The sequence below is a fragment of the Urocitellus parryii genome, chromosome 4 (assembly GCF_045843805.1).
Source record: "Urocitellus parryii isolate mUroPar1 chromosome 4, mUroPar1.hap1, whole genome shotgun sequence".
NCBI classification, from domain to species: Eukaryota; Metazoa; Chordata; class Mammalia; order Rodentia; family Sciuridae; genus Urocitellus; species Urocitellus parryii.
The window spans coordinates 83,588,389-83,606,585 of NC_135534.1; the positions used below are offsets into that span (position 1 = coordinate 83,588,389).

The following is an 18,197-nucleotide window of genomic DNA, read 5'->3' on the forward strand; positions in this document are numbered from 1 at the left end:
TTATAATTTTATTTGTATTTGAAAATACATTGGAAATTCTACATATGCTCATGATCGAGCTCATTTTCAACAGACATTACTTCCATTTTGATGCTGTTGTTTGTTTTACATGTACATTTTCAAGTTGACCACCAAAATGGGAAACTCCCATAGATTTCCGATTGGCCTTGACACCAGTGATTCATTACTGCTTCCTTGCTAATAATGAGGGATAGCTTTCCTCAGCCTATTGTCTCCTGTACAGCTTTCTGAGCACAATAGCACCTACAAGATGATGCAGTGTAAACATGTTGGTATCTGAAGATAAACACTACCCACATAATTGAAAATCAGAGCTTCCAAATAAATTGCTACCAAGATGAACTGACTGTTATGTTTACTTTATGGATAAATGTTGGCTTTAATTTAGTGGTGGCAGAACAAGGATTGAAATACTTAGCATGTGTTCTTGGTGTTGGAAGGGTTCATTGTCTGACATAAAAATGGCAGCAATCAGCTTTACCTCTTTTGAAGTTATCATATAATTGAGTGAATGTGGAATAAGATCTGCATAAGTCAAGGTGACATGTGGTACCGATAGGTATTTTATCATCAAGTAGATAAAGAACACTTCTCAAAGCTTATATTTGATTGGCCTGATTCTGAGCAATAAATGTAACCAACAAATCAGCTCACCCAGCTAAAGGAAAACTTACAGTGTAATAGTAAGGTCTCTAATAATTAAATATCCTAAACTGAGGCCAAGAAAATTCTACTCAAAGGCAAGATATTTGGAGCTCTCTATGGGTTTTCATGTAGACTTGGTGGTACTCCCTGGGTCCTTAGCAGGGTAAGGGGACTACCTTCCCTGTGATTGGGTTGTGGTCCCTTCCAATTAAAATTTTAAGGGTTATTTTTTTTTGTACCAAGGATTGAACCCAGTAACCCCATGTATATGTGTGAGTGTGTGTGTGTATGTGTCTTTATATATATGTATAAAGACTTCTCTATGTAAGTATTATTTGTTTAGCCTGAAACATTTTAGCAGCATTGCCTCAGGCTATGAGGTAAATCTTGTCATCTCAGCCGTCTCAAAATAAATATAGACAGAGCTTCACAGCTCTTGGTAATTCCAGTGACCTGTATTTACCTGTAATTTAAAAAGCAGAGCTTTTTATAAATTAGATCTTTATCTGAAGAAGAGTCCTGTCTATCTGAATGGGAAAAGCAGGTATTGGAGTACTAAATACAGGTGTCTTTGTTAATTAAGTCTGACTTACAGCAGAAACCAGTTAAGGGAGAGTATTGGCATGGCTAGCAATTCAACAGACCCCAAACAAACCCTTGATCAATGACAGGGACCTGCCAGGAATGTGGCCAGCATTTGGGGTATGGTAAGCTGGAGTGTGGGCCCTATTAAAGTGGGGCCTAAGGTACAACTTGGACTCTGGGCTCTTGACATGCATGCCACCATTCTATTTTCTCTAACAATAGTTTTGAAAGCACAGATTTGCTATTGGTAATAGAAATCACAGTAGATTTCATTCCATAATTAGGAACCCCTGCCTTGCGCCAGGCTCTGTGCAATGGGGTGGGAATGAAAAGACCAAAATAAGCTCCCCTGCCCGCAGAGAGCCTGAAATAGCAAAGGCTTCCCTCAGGGACAAAGGTTCCAGGTAATCCTTTCAACAATCTGATGAGATACAGTATGAAAGACTGAGTATCTCTTATCCAAAATGCTTGGGGTCAGAATTGTTTCAGATTTTAGAATATCTGCATATATGTAATGAGATATCTTGGGGATACTAAGATATATTAAGGAGAACTAAGTCTAAAAATGAAATTTATGGTTCATATACTCCTTAGACAGTCTGAAGGTAATTCTATACAATATTTTTAGGCACTTACATTTTGAATATGACCTGTCATGTGATGGTCAGATGTGGAATTTTGAGTGTTTTATGTCATCATTCAAGAGAGTACCAGATTTTAGAGCATTTCAGATTTCACATTTTCAGATTAGGGATAATCGACCTATTTCCCAGTTAACAACTAAAGAAAAGCCAAATCAGTTGTGCCATGGGCTGCAAGGTCACATAACTCCTGGTATTAGGCCAGTAAGAAAACTGAGATAAGTAGACCAGATGAAAGACCACAGGAATTGATGAGCTTGTAGAAGGTGTGAGCATGCATGCTTTACCTGAAGACATTCAAGTTCAATGCAGATCAAAATAAAAGTAGCCTTCTAGTATCCAAAAAGCAAGACTGCAGGTCAGATCGGGGGCCAATTTCTAATGTCACAGCCAAATGCTGAAGATGGGAAAGAACATTAAGATACCTGACCACTGTAGCTCTCATTGTTCTCATGAGAAATGGGAATAAACATATCAAAATCATTTTAATTATTATTTTTTTTAAAAGAGAGAGAGAGTGAGGGGGGTGGAGAGAGAGAGAGAATTTTTAATATTTATTTTTTAGTTCTCGGCGGACACAACATCTTTGTTGGTATGTGGTGCTGAGGATCGAACCCGGGCCGCACGCATGCCAGGCGAGCGCGCTACCGCTTGAGCCACATCCCCAGCCCCTCAAAATCATTTTAGATGAGTAATAATATTTTATCATTCTAATAAATTGTAAGATGTTTTTAAAGTAACAAAGGTCGAAACCATATAGCTTGTAAATTAAAAATTCATTGATGCAATAGAACAGAACTTGTAGAATTTCAAAATTCTATTAGAACTCTGTAAAAATGCTAGAAATGGCATTGAAATAGGGAAAGAATCACTATTCAAGCAGCATTTTGAAGAAACTAGGTATCAGTCAGATATTAGGAAGAGAATTAGCTCAGACAATAACTCAGACCTAGGCTCTTAAATAGATTCTTGATGTGTCAAGAAAATGAGCTATTTAAAATAATTGTCAAGAAGGAACTTGAAGAAAATAGATTATCATAATCAAATATGGCTTACGACTGTCATAAGGCAGCTTAAACATTAGAATCTCCAGGGGCATTATTCATACACAGAAATCTGTGGTAGCAGAGAATGCTGTAAAATATGTATTAAAAATAAAATGAATATATTGTGAAATGTGAGTTTTTGTTTGTTTTTGTTACTGGGAATCTAACCTAGGGCTTCACACATGATAGGCAAGCACTCTACCACTGAGCTATATGCCTAACTCTAGATCTTAGAAATTTATATCTGAAAAAATGTTAAGACTTGGTAGAAATGTATAATATTATTATTTGGTTTATACTTTATAGTAAAAAATGAATAGATGTTTTGTTCTTGGTGAAAAAATGATAGTGTATTATCATATGATAAAATGTTGATCTTTGCTAGTAACTAAAGACAGGTGAATGAATAAAAACAATTCAGGGGTAACATATCCCCATTAAACAACAAAACCGATAAAATCTGATTAGGACAAATTTTGTAAGAAATGAATTCATGTGGGCTGGGGCTGTAGCTCAATATTAGAGTGCTTGCCTAGCATGTGTGAGGCACTGGGTTTGATCCTCAGCAGTGCATAAAATAAGTAAAATAAAGGTATTGTGTTCACCAACAACAATAAAAAAGTATTTAGAAAAAAAATGGATTCATGAGAAATTGTGTATCAACCCTGTCTTTTTGGAGAATAGTGAAAGAATCTCTCTCAAGGGTTGTAAAGGTGTGTGTTTTGACCAAAAAATTCCTGCTGCCATAAGGAGACACTTTTTTATTAAATTCAAAATGTTGTCATTGTTTTTTAACGAAATCAATTATAAAAGTATAAAGAGAATTGAATAAACCTGCGTATGGTTGTTAAAAATAGAACTGTGGAGGGCTGGGGATGTGGCTCAAGCGGTAGCGCGCTCGCCTGGCATGCGTGCGGCCCGGGTTCGATCCTCAGCACCACATACCAACAAGAATGTTGTGTCCACCAAGAACTAGAAAATAAATATTGAAAATTCTCTCTCTCTCTCTCTCTCTCTCTCTCTCTCTCTCTCTCTCTCTCCCCTCTCTCTTTAAAAAAAAAATAGAACTGTGGATTATGTAAAATGAAAGATCAGAATGTGCAATGATGTTCCTTGCTGACTACTATGGCAGTAACCTGTGTATGTGCACTGACATATAATAGAATTTTGAGTGATATAAAGGGTTAATTCAATTTTTAGAGCACTTGCTAGTGACCAGGAAGTCTGCCAGGTTCTTGGAGACAGAGAGAAAAAAAAAGATGTAATCAAACATACATAGGTTGGTGCCCAACAATTTCTTGGTTGTAAGTGCTACAAAAATAAATAAATGGCTAAAATGTAGGAAGTGATTAATATGTGACAGGCACTATTTAAGTAATATATCTATATATAGACATAGACTTATCTATATATCTTGAGCAGTTACCCTGATATTCTGTGTGTATGAAACTGTCATCATTCTGCTACAGATGAGGACTCTAAGGTAAGAAAGGTCAGGTCCTGTGCCCAAGGACATATGGCTGTGGTAGAGGTAGGCCTGGGTTCCGTGGGAGCTCCAAGGTGTAGCAGGTAAACCAACCTGGGAGGAATGGAGATGTTTCCAGAGGAGGTCTCACCTAGTCTGTGTCTGGCAGAACAGGAAGCAGGTAGAGGGGCCAGGGACTTCCCAGCAAATGTATGGGGTGAGTAAAAGCAAAGAAATATGAAACAGCATGGTACTGTGAATGCAGGAAACCAGACTGTATTGCTGGAATAAAAAGTCTTAAAGAAAGAGTGGCAAAATTCAGATGAGGGCAGGAATCACATCAGTAGGGACCAACATGCTGTGCTGAAAACAATGGACTTGTTGAAATTGACCTTAATGGTAGAAGGCAGAAGAACTAGCATTTATTGTTCATGCCCACGTGATAAATCCTGTTTGAGGTGCTCAACTTGGATTATTTCAATATATTTTCTTCTTCCTGTGAATTTTTCTTTATTATTAAGAAGTAGGGATCACAGAATATTTACTCAGACAAGGCTCTCTAGACATCCTGTCCTATTTCATGTTGACACTATTAAAGAGATGCTACCAGAATTTATATTACAAAGGAGTACTGTTTCCAATGATAAAGTGATGAGAATAATATCCTTGCATTATTTATATTAGATAGAAGCTTTATTAATATCATGTTGTTAACCTCAAGGTGGCAGAGCCAAATCCTACTCTATGATTCTGTTTTAAAGGAGAAATAAACAGAAGATAAACGGCAGTTATTTTAAAGATATTCTAAGAGAAATATAACTTCAAGATCAAATCCTGAGATTAATGAGCATTCATCCCAGGTCAAGGTCTCTACCCTTCAGAGCAGAGTGAGACCTGGCATCTGGTTGAAGACCACTGGCAGGACTGCGATCCTCAGTGGTGTTCATTATGCTATACTTATAAGGCAGATATATTTAATAGGCAGCATAGAATGATTTTTTTCAAATAAGGGAGTCATTCATTTATTTAACAAACACTTATTGTATGCTGAACTCTGTCCCAGGCCTTTCCAGGAGCTGAGGTTTCCTCCTGAAAAAGGAAGTTCTTCACTGAAACAGTGTGGAGTTGTTAGGTAGCAAGAGGAAGGAATGCATTCTAGGCTGGGAGAACTCCAAACCTCTGCTGCAGAGCCTCTGAGCCCCACTGTGAAGGCTGGGTTTGGAGACATCCAAGGAGCTCTCCAGAGTGGAGGACAAAGTTGGAAAGAGATGTGTGAGTCGGTGAGGCAGGATAGGTGCTCAGGGAATGGAGCTCGAAGGGCCTTTTATGCCAAATAGCAGGTTGAGTGGGATAGATCATGATGAGATTGCGTAATAGAACTATTGCTCTGGGGACAGAGCAGAACCATGATGGAGGGCACAAGAGGGGCTGCGAGATGAGTGAAGAAATGATGATAATCAATGAAGGCCTGTTGCAGAGAAGAGTGGTTAGGTGAACATGCCAGAAAGCAAATGGAGAGGGTGTGAGATGAATTGAGATTCTGTCCTGGGCTCCCCGTGGTGGTACCTATCACTAGGACGGATGCAGGAGGAGCAGGTTTGGGAGTTGAGATATAAATCCAGATAACATCAGTTCCAAAGTCACCTTTGGATAATCACAGAGATGCAGTTCCTGTTCCCAGTGCTTTTTAGTGGGTGATTCAAGTCCACCTGATCCTCCGTGTAATGTAAAGGACTCACAGGACCCTTCACACTCCCTGGCCCACTTTCTGTTCCTCTCCAAGAAGCAAAAATGGAGTCCATTTTTTAATATATATATATATATATATATATATACATATATATATATATAATTATACAACTTATAGAAGACTATACACATGTTGCTCAAGTAATATAATTTATCTTTTCTAGGTTTACTAGATCAGTAGTTCTCAAACTTGTACATTCAAGACCTCTTTATACTCTAAAAAAGAGCTTTAGTTTATGCCAAATTGTACCTATTAATATTTACCACATTAGAAATTAAAACTGAGGAGTTTATAAAACAATTCATTTAAAAATAATACAAACATTAACATTAAACCTATTAAACATTGACCTCAATAGCGTGGTTTTTAAATAAAACATTCCCCACCCCCCACAAATATTTAACTGCATAGATAGACAGCTATATTGATCTGTTCAAGAGAGGATTACTTGTAACTGCTTCTGCTTTCAGTCCCTGTAATCTCACATATCACTTACCTCTGGAAAACCTGAGTGAACCCTGGTGAGAGAATGAGAATGGAAAGCAAATAATAGCTTTTTATCAAATTATAAAAATAAGTTTAATCTCACAGATCTCTGGAAGAATCTTGTGGAGCCAGAGGCCCCCAGGCTGAAGTTTGAGAGCCATTGAACTAGTTCCATTAGGAGAGTGACAGTCACATTGTTACAGAATTTGGATGAGATGCTGGGCAGGCTCAAGTGGGTCCTCCAAGTCTGGCCACCTGCATTCCACTGACTGCAGCTGTGCCTTGGAGCAGCTCTGTGGTGTCACATAAGTCAAGCAGCTCTCTGGGCCACAGTAACACCATCTGTGAAATGAAGTGGCAAGACCAGAACATGCCCAAGCACTCGTCCTCCTCTCATATTGTGTGTTTATGCCTCTGCCTATAGTAGGTGCTCTGTATGTACTTTAAAAATAATGTATGAATAAACATATAAGTAAATAATGCATGATATCATTGAAGGGACTTTTGCATTGACTGGAAAAATGTCCTAGAATTCAGGGGTCACAAATACAAATACCTGCAGGCCAGGTATACTGAACAGGTGAAGCAAAACTGCAGGGAGTGGTAGGGGCCTATGGACTGGATGAATCATATTGAATTCAGATTTTTATTAGACATTATTTTAGACTGAAAGAGCAGGGTGGAGTTATTCTGTGGGCTGTGGATTGGGACTTCTGAACTAGATGGTTGTCTGGGTTCCTTCTGACGTGAAGCAGAATCTTAATTGTTCTGCTTCCTGAAATGCCAGGTGCCTCATGCTTCCTCTGTTCTCCCTCTCAGTCTAAACCTATTCATGGGAAAAGACCTAATAAACTCATCCACTGAAGGCAACTGCAACCAGTGAGACCAATGAGATACTTTAATTTTTACAGGGTAAGTTTTCAGTCAAAGTAGGGATGCTCTGATTGTGGAATTCAGGCATCAGTGATCAGACCAGACAGGCATCCTTGGCTGTGATCCAGAATCCATACCGCATGTGTCTACCTGCCCACACCTGGGAGACAAGAGCTGAAGCCCTATCTACAAAGCCCTCTCTATAGAATGGCTGGGTACTTTGATCATTTGGAGTGCTTCTCTCGGGAATCCATGTGCCTGGGAAGTGTCTGCTAAAACAGCTCCCACCTGGAGCTAGGACCTCCTTTCTAACAGAAATTCACTTCCTATAGCCACCCACACCTGGAAGTTGGCCACAGTTAACCAGCATCTCGGATGCCACCCAATAGGTTTCCCAAAGAGCTCTGCTACTCAGGTGGCATTTTTAAGAAGTGCTGAGATAAGAAACCTGGTATGTTCCCAGAAAACAGATGGGGGAGTCTGTAAGTCCCTTTCTGAGTGTGCTGCCCAGTCCCTCTGAATCCCACAGGCCTACGTCAGGAGGTGTACTAAGAGCAGCTCTATGGATCCATCGCTGGAAGAACATGGCCAGGTAGGAGAAAGGAGAGCTCCTCCTTCTCCTAAGAAGAAGGATCTAAATCTGGGTTGAATTCAATTGATTAAGTCTAGGTAGTGTTGACTTACATTTATAGAGACATTTCTCTGAATTCTGGGACCTCAGACAAAAAAAATAAAGAACTCTTTCTAACTCTTCTCTGGTCACTAATGATAAAGGTTGAGATTTCTGTACTAGTATGAATTAATGAGATTAAAAGCAAGATCATTATAAAACAAGCTCTGAGGACCCAGGAGGATCCATCTATTTAAAACGGGTATTACATTCACACACAAAAGAATTCCAACAAAAAATTCCAAGAGTTCTGTTGCAATGAAATCCAGGTAGTTGTTTCTGAACTGTGAAAAATAGGAAGCCTCAAGAGCTCTTGGTGACAGGGTTTAGAACAAGGTATGACCACATGTGTGCACACAAGTTACAACACAGCTGGTTGTGAGATTTGAGCTGAGAGGCTAGCAAATCATAGTTAATATGTGCAGAAGATAACCCTGTCCCATAGAGGACTGAATGAATGCCTGACCTTTCCATCATGTAAACAGACTCTGGGTCTTTCCAGTTCTTTATTTTATGTTTTCTCTTTGATAAGAAACATATAGTCCTAATGGCTCCAGAAGTATTACCCATGAAATGCCATGGAAAACCTCATGTCTAGACCTTAGGGAGCAGGTAGGGCTTGCCACACCTGTCCTCTCCTCCTCTTAAACAACAACTCCAAGCCCTGGACCAGTGAGGAGAGCTGGATGGCTAGATGCCTGAACCCAGTCTTGCCATTAGGTCAAGACAATGAAGTCTCTGTGGCAAGCTGCAGACCTTGGTGGGTCTCTTTCTCTGAGTGCCTCCCTCAAAGGTGTCCTTTTGGTGGAACTGTCTGGGCCTAGAAGGATCAAGTGGGCAGGTTGCTCTAGCCCAGACAGGATGCTGCATAGGCTTTGGTCTCCATTCTCGTTTTTTTCCTTGGGGGGAACTCTGCTCCTCTAGCTTGTGCACGGGGTTGACCAGGGGCTTTGCAGCTATATTATGGGCTTGTCTCAGGGTCTTCTAGGAGATGCAGCTTCCACATAGGTTGGTTTTGTTAGTGGATTGTTCTGATTAGCAGACATGATGTTCCTTTTATGGGGTTGTGTATGATTGGATTATCAGAGTGGTACTGATACTCAGATTTAAGGCTCCCTCTGGGTATATATGGGCCAGAGGAGGCCTTAATGTACCAGGATCCACATATAAAATATCAGTGGGGGCTGGGTGCAGTCCTGAAATTCCAGATACTTTGGAGGCTGAGGCAGGAGGATTGCAGCTTTGAGGCCAGTCTTGGCAGCTTAGCAAGACCCTGCCTCAAAATAAACACTAAAAGGGCTAGAGATGTAGCTCAGTAGTAGAGCACCCCTGAGTTCAATTTCTGTACCACAAAACAAAAACAAGAACAAAACAAAAGCAACTCCCTCCCTCTGTATGCTGTGTGTGTTTATGTGGAAGGAGGGGAAAATGGGGAATGAAAGGGAACCAGTTCCCTCTGCTTTTCTTTCCACTATATGCATAACTGAAGACTGGCTTTTTAAAAAATTGATTCATTTAACATTAGAATACATTTTGACATAATCACAAAAGCAAAGAATATATTTACTCTAATTCAGACCCTAGCACTTTCTTTCTCCTCCCCTTCTCCCTCTCCTGATGCTTTCCCTTTACTCCACTGATCTTTCTGCAATTTACTAATCTTTTTTTAAAATATAGTGTCTTGTGGATATATTTGATGTTGAGATTCACTATGCTCTATTCATGTATGTACATAGGAAATGTTTGGTCAGATTCATTCCACTATTTTTCCCTTATCCCATTTCTCACTCCTTCCCCGTATTCCCCTTGTCTACTGATATTTCCTCTATTTTGATGGAATTACCTCCCCAGTTTCTTCCCCTCCTTCCTTTATTCAAACCACCACCCCCTGCCCCTATTTTGGATTAGCTTCTATATATCAGAGAAGACATTTGACCTTTGACTTTTGGGGACTGGCTTATGTCAGCACGGTAGTTTCCAGTTCCATCCATTTACCAGCAAATGCCATGATTTCATTCTTTTTATGGCTGGATAATACTTAATTTTCTTTATCCATCCATCTATTGAAGGGCATCTAAGTTGATTCCATAGCTTGGCTATTCTGAATAGTGCTGTTAGAAACAATGATGTGGCTGTATCCCTGTAGTATGCTGATTTTAAATCTTTTAGATATATACCAAGGAATGAGACAGCTGGGTCATATGGTGGTTCCATTCCTAGTTTTTTGAGGAATCTCTATATTGCTTTCCAGAGTAGTTGTGCCAATTTACACTCATACAGTCTATGAGTGCACCTTTTCCCCCACATCCTCACCAACACTTATTATTATTTGTATTCTTGATACTTGATTGCCATTCTAGTTGGAGTGAAATGAAATCTCAGTGTAGTTTTGATTTGCATTTCTTTACTTGCTGGAGATGTTAAACTTTTTTTTCCATGTATTTTATGACCATTATATTTCTTCTTTTGAGAAATTACTTTTTAGTTCTTTTACCCATTTGTTGATTGGGCTATTGGGTTTTTTTGGTGTTAGTTTTTTATTTTTAGTTCTTTGTATATTCTGGATATTAATGCCTGAGGATCAAGTGGCAAAGATCTTTTTCCATTTTGTAGACTCTTCAGGCTCACACTCTTGTTTCCTTTGCTGTGCAGAAACTTTTAAATTTGATGCTATCCCACTTATTGTTTTTTTAAATTTTATTTATTATGCTTTAATAGTCTTCGCAAGGAAGTAGATTTCTGGGCTATATGCTGGAGTGTGGGGCCTACATTTTTTTTCTAGAAATTGCAAAGTTTTGGGCCTAATTCCTTGGTTTTTGATCCACTTTGAGTTAACTTTTGTGCAGGGTGCGAGATAGGAGTCAAATTTTATTCTTCTACATATGGATTTCCAGTTTGCCAAGCAACATTTGTTGAAAAGGCTGTCTTTTCTCCAACATATATTTTTGGTGCCTTAGTCTAATATCAGAAAACTCTGTTTATGTGGTTTTGTCTCTGTGTCTTCTATGCTATTCCACTGGTCTTTGTTTTATTTTGGTGCCAGTACCATGCTCATTGTGTTACTGTAGCTCTGTAGTATAATTTGAGGTCCAGTATTGTGAGGTTCCCCAGCATCATTCTTTTTGTTCAAGATTGCTTTAACTATTTGGGGTCTCTTATTTTTCCAAATGTATTTCAGAACTGCTTTTTATAGTTCTGTGAAGAATGTCATTGGTATTTTGATGGGTATTGCATTGCATACCCATCAAAACAGCACTTTTGGTAGAGTGATCACTTTGGCAATATTAATTCTGCCTTTCCTAAAACATGGGTGGTCTTTCCATTTTCTAAGGCTTTCTTCAATTTCTTCCTTTAGTGTTCTATATTTTACATTGTAGAGGTAGTTCACCTCTTTTGTTAGATTGATTCCCAAGTATTTTTTGAGGTTATTATTGAATGGAGTAGTTTTCCTAATTTCTTTTTCAGTAGATTAATTATTGGAGTATAGGAACTCAGTTGATTTTTGTATGTTGATCTTGTATCCTGCCACTTTGCTGAATTCATTTATCAGCTTTAAAAGTCTACTGTGGAATTTTTTGGGTCTTCTAAATATAGGATCATGTCATTAGCAAACAGATAATTTGAGCTCTTTTCCCCCCTATTTATATACCTTTAATTTCTTTATCTTGCCTGGTTGCTTTGGCTAGAGTTTCAAGGACTATGTTGCATAGGAGGACATAGCATCCTTGTCTTGTTCCTATCTTTAGAGGAAATAATTTCAGTTTTTGTCTATTCAGTATAATGCTGACCTTAGGTTTGTCATATATAACATTTACAATGTTGAGATAAATTTCTCAATCCCTGGTTTTTCAAGTGTTTTAAGCATGAATGGATGCTATACTTTATCAAGTGTTTTTCCCTGCATCTATTGAGATAATCATGTGATTTGTTTGTCTTTAAGTATATTTATGTGGTGAATTACATTTATTGATTTCTTATAACCCTGGGTTGAATCCCACTTGATCATGATGCACTATTTTTAATGTGTTTTTGTATGTGTTTTCCAATATTTTATTAAGAATATTTGCATTTATATTCATTAAGTATATTGGCCTGAAGTTTTTCTTCCTTGATGTGTCTTTGTCCAGTTTTGGTATCAGGGTAATATTGGCTTCATAGAATGAATTTGGGAGAGTTTCCTCTTTTTGTTTTTTAAATAGAATCATTTGAGTAAGACTGGTATTAGCTCTTCTTTTAAGATCTGATAGAACTCAGTTTTCTGTATACTCTTGGTTCAATTTGGGTAGATCATATGTTGATAGAAATTTCTTCAAGATTTTCTAGCTTATTGAAGTGTAAATTTTCAAAATAGTTTTTGATGATCCTTTGGATTTCAGTAGTGTCTGTGATATTTCCCTTTCATCTCTAATTTTGTTAATTTGAGGGTTCTATTTATTTTGGTTAGTTTGACTCAGGGTTCATCAATCTTGTTTATACTTTCAAAAAATCAACTCTTTGTTTTGTTATCTTTTGTATTTTTTTAATTCTCAATTTCATTGATTTTGGCACTGAGCTTAATTATTTACTGTCTTCTACTGAATTTTGTTGTTGGTTTATTCTTCTTTATCTAGGGCCTTGAGGTGTAATGTTAGATTATTTTTTAGTATCTTTTTATTTTTTTGGATGTATGAAATCAATACTCTAATCTTTCCTCCTAGAACTGTCTTAAGGCTGGCTCTCTTGATTCTTGGATACCAGAGTTTGCCTTAGGCATGTGGGATATAGGATATCAACAGGAATTTCCCTAATGAGGATCAAACCATTGCTAAAAATGGACATTCCCACCAGAGAGGGAGTGGCCCATTAACTTTCCTCACAAGGTGTCTCTCAGGGCGCTCTCTCTCTCTCTCTCTCTCTCTCTCTCTCTCTCTCTAGCAGTGGGTGGGGATTTTAGGGCTAAGACTTCTATATGATTTATTCCACTCTATAAAATATAAATGTGCTTTAGAACACTGCTGGGTCACCTCCCCAAGCTCCTTGACACTCCCTGGGCAAGGTCCTGAGGTTCTCCCTAGACCATTCACACTAGGTTTAACCTGAACTTCAACTTCACTGAATGTATTACAACATTTAATTAACATTTAAAATTTGTCTGTTGCTTACTATTTATTTCCTTTAGTAGAAGGAAGGACTCTTTGAGGACAAGGCTGTCTGTCTCATTCCCGGAAGACCAGCCCAGTATTTGGCACAGGATGAGTTCAGCACAGAGCTTTCATTTGGTGGAGTGTCTGATCAGCTGCTTTCTTCAGTCTGTTCCTTTAAGATTCTTAGATTTTGTTTCTGTTTGAGGAAACCTCTTGAATACTACTAACATTTCTTTCCTTGAAAGCATCTCTGGACCTGGCATTGGCTTTCAGTTCTGTCCAATTCTGCTACTGTCTATTGAGTGTGATTATCTGGAGTGTAGGCTTTGGGGTCAGACAGGAGTCTGTGGCTCAGCTATTTTCAGGGCATGTGACCTTGGGTAAGTTATTAACCTCCTGAAAACTGAGTGTATAATATCTCCCTTGCAGGGTATTTTGGTTTCGAGGGTAAAGGAGTTGACATATATAAAATAGTATACTACCTGACACACACTAAATGCCACAGTTGTTAATATTTATTTCCTGTATGCTTGGTTTCATGCTAACCACTGAAGATATGGAGATGAATAAGATGCCTTTTCAATCTCCTGGTCAAGATAAGAAGTATCCCAAGCACCAGCCCTGGGCATGAGGATGAAGTATGGTTGACTCTCAGATATCAGCTTGGAGTTGAGGCTTGCATGAAATATAGCATTGTGGGAGCATGGGTGAGGCTAACTCCCCCAAAAGTGCAACCCCCCCTTTTTGCACTTTTGGGGGGTTAAAAGGGTAAAAAATATTGTTAAGAGCAAGAGTACAGAGCCTGGGGACCCACAGCTGAAAAAAGGAGGCTGAAGCAGTCCCTGAATTTCAGATTCTTTTAATAAAACTATTAGACTGCAGGTGAGGTAGGAAGCAGATATGGCAGGCTGGTGGGTCACGATTTTCAAGGAGTTTACAGTTCATAAGAGAGAGTAACATGGAAGTTGTCAATAACATAAACAGGGATGAACCTGTGCCAAAGAATGATTAACTACTGGGGAGCGGGAGGGAGGGTGTGGTGGGTGTGGCATTAACCAAGGAGAGAAAGAGCATAGGAGGATTTGGGAGGATGAAAAGGAATTGGTGTAGGTGGAAGGTGGGGTGGGAGGAGGGATGGGACATAAAGTGAAGGAATGAAACAGAAAGTATGTTTGGGCGTTTGTAAGATTCTGTGATGATGAGAGTTTATCTGAATGGTTATTGAGGGGGTTGCTGGGCTGAAGGGGCATTTGAGCTCCTCCTTCAATAGATAGTTCTTGAACAGCCTGAGCCCATGTTTCTTTATAGAGGTGCGTCCCAGCAGTGATATGGAGCAGGCAACCATAGTCCCTGGTGCCCAGTCCCCCTCACTGGGTGGCCTGTTGGAATACTGACTTTGGAGATGCACAGAACTTCTTTGTTTATCAGTTTTGGGGCACTAAGCAAAATCACCAACCTTTCCAAACCGGAGCTTCTTCATCCATAAAACAGGAATCATCCGGCTGTTATAGTAAATAAATTAGATAACACCTTTGTGAATGTCATCTGAATCAAAATGGAGTCACTTATGTTAACACCCCTTCCCCCAAATAAATAAAGTCAGGAGGTTCAGAAGGGAAGTCCCTCATGCATTATTTATTTATCTGATAACAAGACCTATCATAAGAGACTCTGCCAGAACCATAACTTAGCACAGAGGCTCTCCTTACACAGAGAATACATCTACATAGACATCTACCTTGGGTTGATGACACCCTTGTGATTAAGTCTTATAGACTTAATTTTGTTTCAAAAAATTTATGTAATCCTCATATTTGTCTTTAAGAGTGTACCCTTAGTAGTAGAACCCATTTTTAGCCTTGGTTTTGTCCCTAGAACATACCCCAGAAAAAAGATAAAAGATGTCCCTTGCCTCAATCTTAAACTCATACAGGATATGCTTATGAACAGTCATAGCATGCATATCCCAGAATTGCAAATCCCTGGCTATTTCTAATTACATTATTTTTTGTTCAGAGATCTGCTCTCTGCATTTGTTATTTAGGTTGACAAATATAGAGGACTTGGTACAGAAACTGCTACCAAACACGTAGTTGGTGCACAGCAGTAAGCACCTAGTGTTCACGTGTTCATCCGTTAACTCACCCAGACATGCATTATTTTACCAGCGCATATTAGTCAAACACTAGGATACTGAGAAGAACAAGACCCAGTCCCTGCCATAGAGGCCTGTGTTGAGTTGTGTGTCATGGGTGTGGGAGGGCAGGCAAATAAACAGGTGGTTAATGTACAGCACTGATGAGAGCACACCCCAGTTGCCATGAGGATGATGATGATGATGATGATGATAGGAAGGTGAACAGTCAAGGAGAAGCCCCCAGACCCCAGGAGCCAGTCAGGATAAGTCTTGAGAGTGAATTAAGGCCATCTGCACTTATTCTGAAGGCTACTTGGAGCCACTGAAAAACCTCAAGCAGAGAGTTCTGGTTCTGTCTGCATTCAGGAAGGTCACTCTGGCCCCAGTGAGAGCAGTGAGAAAGCTGCAGGGCTTCAGGTGAGAGATCATGAAGTACCGTCAACAACTGGGGGGCTTGACGAGGTCCAATGAAGTTTGAAAGCCATGATCTCCTGGAGCAAGGGAGTGAGAGGGTTGGGGCTGATGGAAGTTTATAGCTAGAATTTTGGATGTCAAGAGTCTTTTAAGGATTATTTAATACAGATCTCAAAAAATGCAAAGTCTCAAGATGGGTCAGTCAATTTTGTCACTCATATTTTAAATTGTTCTTTCAAATGACAAAGAGGCTAAGGCTACCTAGAATATTATTTGTCTGATTTGGCTTCTTCTATTGAAAGCTTTATTTAAATGTCCTGCACTACATTTCAGAGAAATATCATTTGATCCAGGTTTATCTTTCTTTTCTATTAATGCATGATATCATATTATCATAGCTCAAACTGGGTGAGTGTATTGAGAAAATCATGGACTGGATACCTGTGTAGGACTGGATACCTCACAGAGTAGATCCTCCCTAGTGGTGCGTTTCTCTGCTTTATTTTGGTCCAAAAGAGACTGAGGAGTCCAATGGAATTGACAGTATTTGTTAACATTATTATTCACAGGTTTCCTAATCAACTTCTAGACATTCCCAATCACATCTTGTGTGGTCAATCACACCACGTTTTCTGATGAGTGCTCTTGAAATGCTGCATTCTCTTAGATCTCTCTTTGCTTTGCTCTTATATAATTTAGGAGGTGATCTTTGAGTAGCACCTCTACTGTCTAGAGTAGGAAAGACTCTAAGAGGGTTTTCCAGCGATCCCATTTCATTGTTTATATTAAACACTTTCCTTGACTTTTGCCTTTCAGTAACGAATTTCTCTGCTGCAAATTCGTTAAATGTATTGATTTCATCTTCTATAGCAACTCTGATTTTTTTTTTCTAATTGTCTATGTTTCTAAAGATCAAGTTTTGAGTCAGGAGTTAGTTGATCCCTCTCCAGTACTGTCATGATAGGCCTTTAGTATCCTGAGCAGGAAAGTTAACTCTTTTTTTTTACTTTTTGATTCTGTATAATTTATGCTTCTCATTTCTCCTATCTAAAAGAATTTGGGTAGAATATATCCTCATAAAGTTTTTGATAAGCCAAAGTAACCTGCTCTCCTGGGTTATAAACCAAAAGTTATTTGGTAGGGGATGTTTCCAGATTCCAAACAGTCTAAGTCTCTACTTCTTTTTGAGGTCATACTCAGAGATCATTATGTGAGTTCTCTACAGTGGCTGTTAATGTGCCAAACTCACATAAAGCTGCCAAGCTCATAGACTGAAAAGCAGATTTGAGTTAAAGGAAAACATGCTAGGGCAATTATTCTACCACTGTCCTTGACAGAAAAACAAATCAATAAAGCAAAGACATTAAGAGCCTGGCAATGAAACAGAGTACTCATGTATATTTTATTTAGAGAGATTACTTCAAAATCTGTGCTATGGAACATCTATAGGTTATCTACAATTTAAAGAAAAAAGAACTCCCTTACCTGAAACTGGTGGAAGGCATGGTGGATGGGACTTTGGGAAAGAGAAGTGAAAAGAAAGAAGAAGGTTGGTGGAAAGGCAAGTCAACAGACACACAGGATCTGTGGTCTTCCTCCTAGAGGGTGTGGGTGGAGATGAGGACTTTAACATCTACTGAGCCCCGCTCTGTGCTTAGAGGCTGTGCTTGGTGCTTCGCAGCAGGCATCATCTTTTAGATCTTAAGAATCCCTCGATTTCAGAGAGATTAAGTGATTTCTCAATGCCATGACATTGGTAAGTGGTGGGACTTAGAATTAAATCTAAGTCTGTCCAACCTTAAAGCCCGTGAGGCTGTTTCCGTCACTCTGTGACTACTGCCTCAAGAGCAATCTGCCTGAGGATCAGACTGGCTCTCTTCCAAGGTTGAACCAGGTCTCTTTCAACACTGAGATTCTAGGTCACGGATCAGAACTCATGGAAGCATGGCACACCCTTCACCTCTTTACCCAAGGACCTGCTGGTGCATCTTGTCCTCATGTGCCCGAGGGGTACTCCTCCTCTGTCATCGTCACTCATCCTGAGAGAGGCAGCTCATTATTTGGGGATGACGGCTTCTAAGATTTTGGCTGAACTGGGTAGTTAAGCCCCTGGGTTTTGTTAGTGGGGTTGGAGAGGATTTGGGGGACATGGTGCATGAGCTAATGTAGCAGTAGTGGGGTTTTACAGTGTTGTTATGAACTTTATGATGTGGCTTGATCGTTTCATGTAGCCTCATAAAACAAGCTGCAGGGTGAATACAATACTCCCTCTGCTTTCCCGGCAGAGATGAGACCTTCTTTAGTGCTCAGAATATTTCCTGATGCTCCCACTCAGGTCAGC

At 39.3% G+C, this 18,197-nt stretch overlaps 1 pseudogene; it reads right to left on the bottom strand.

Annotated features, from left to right (window-relative positions):
- Window positions 1-264: 264 nt before the first annotated feature.
- On the bottom strand, window positions 265-17,361 carry LOC113187991 (cardiolipin synthase (CMP-forming) pseudogene; annotated as a pseudogene).
- Between the last annotated feature and the right edge of the window lie 836 nt (window positions 17,362-18,197).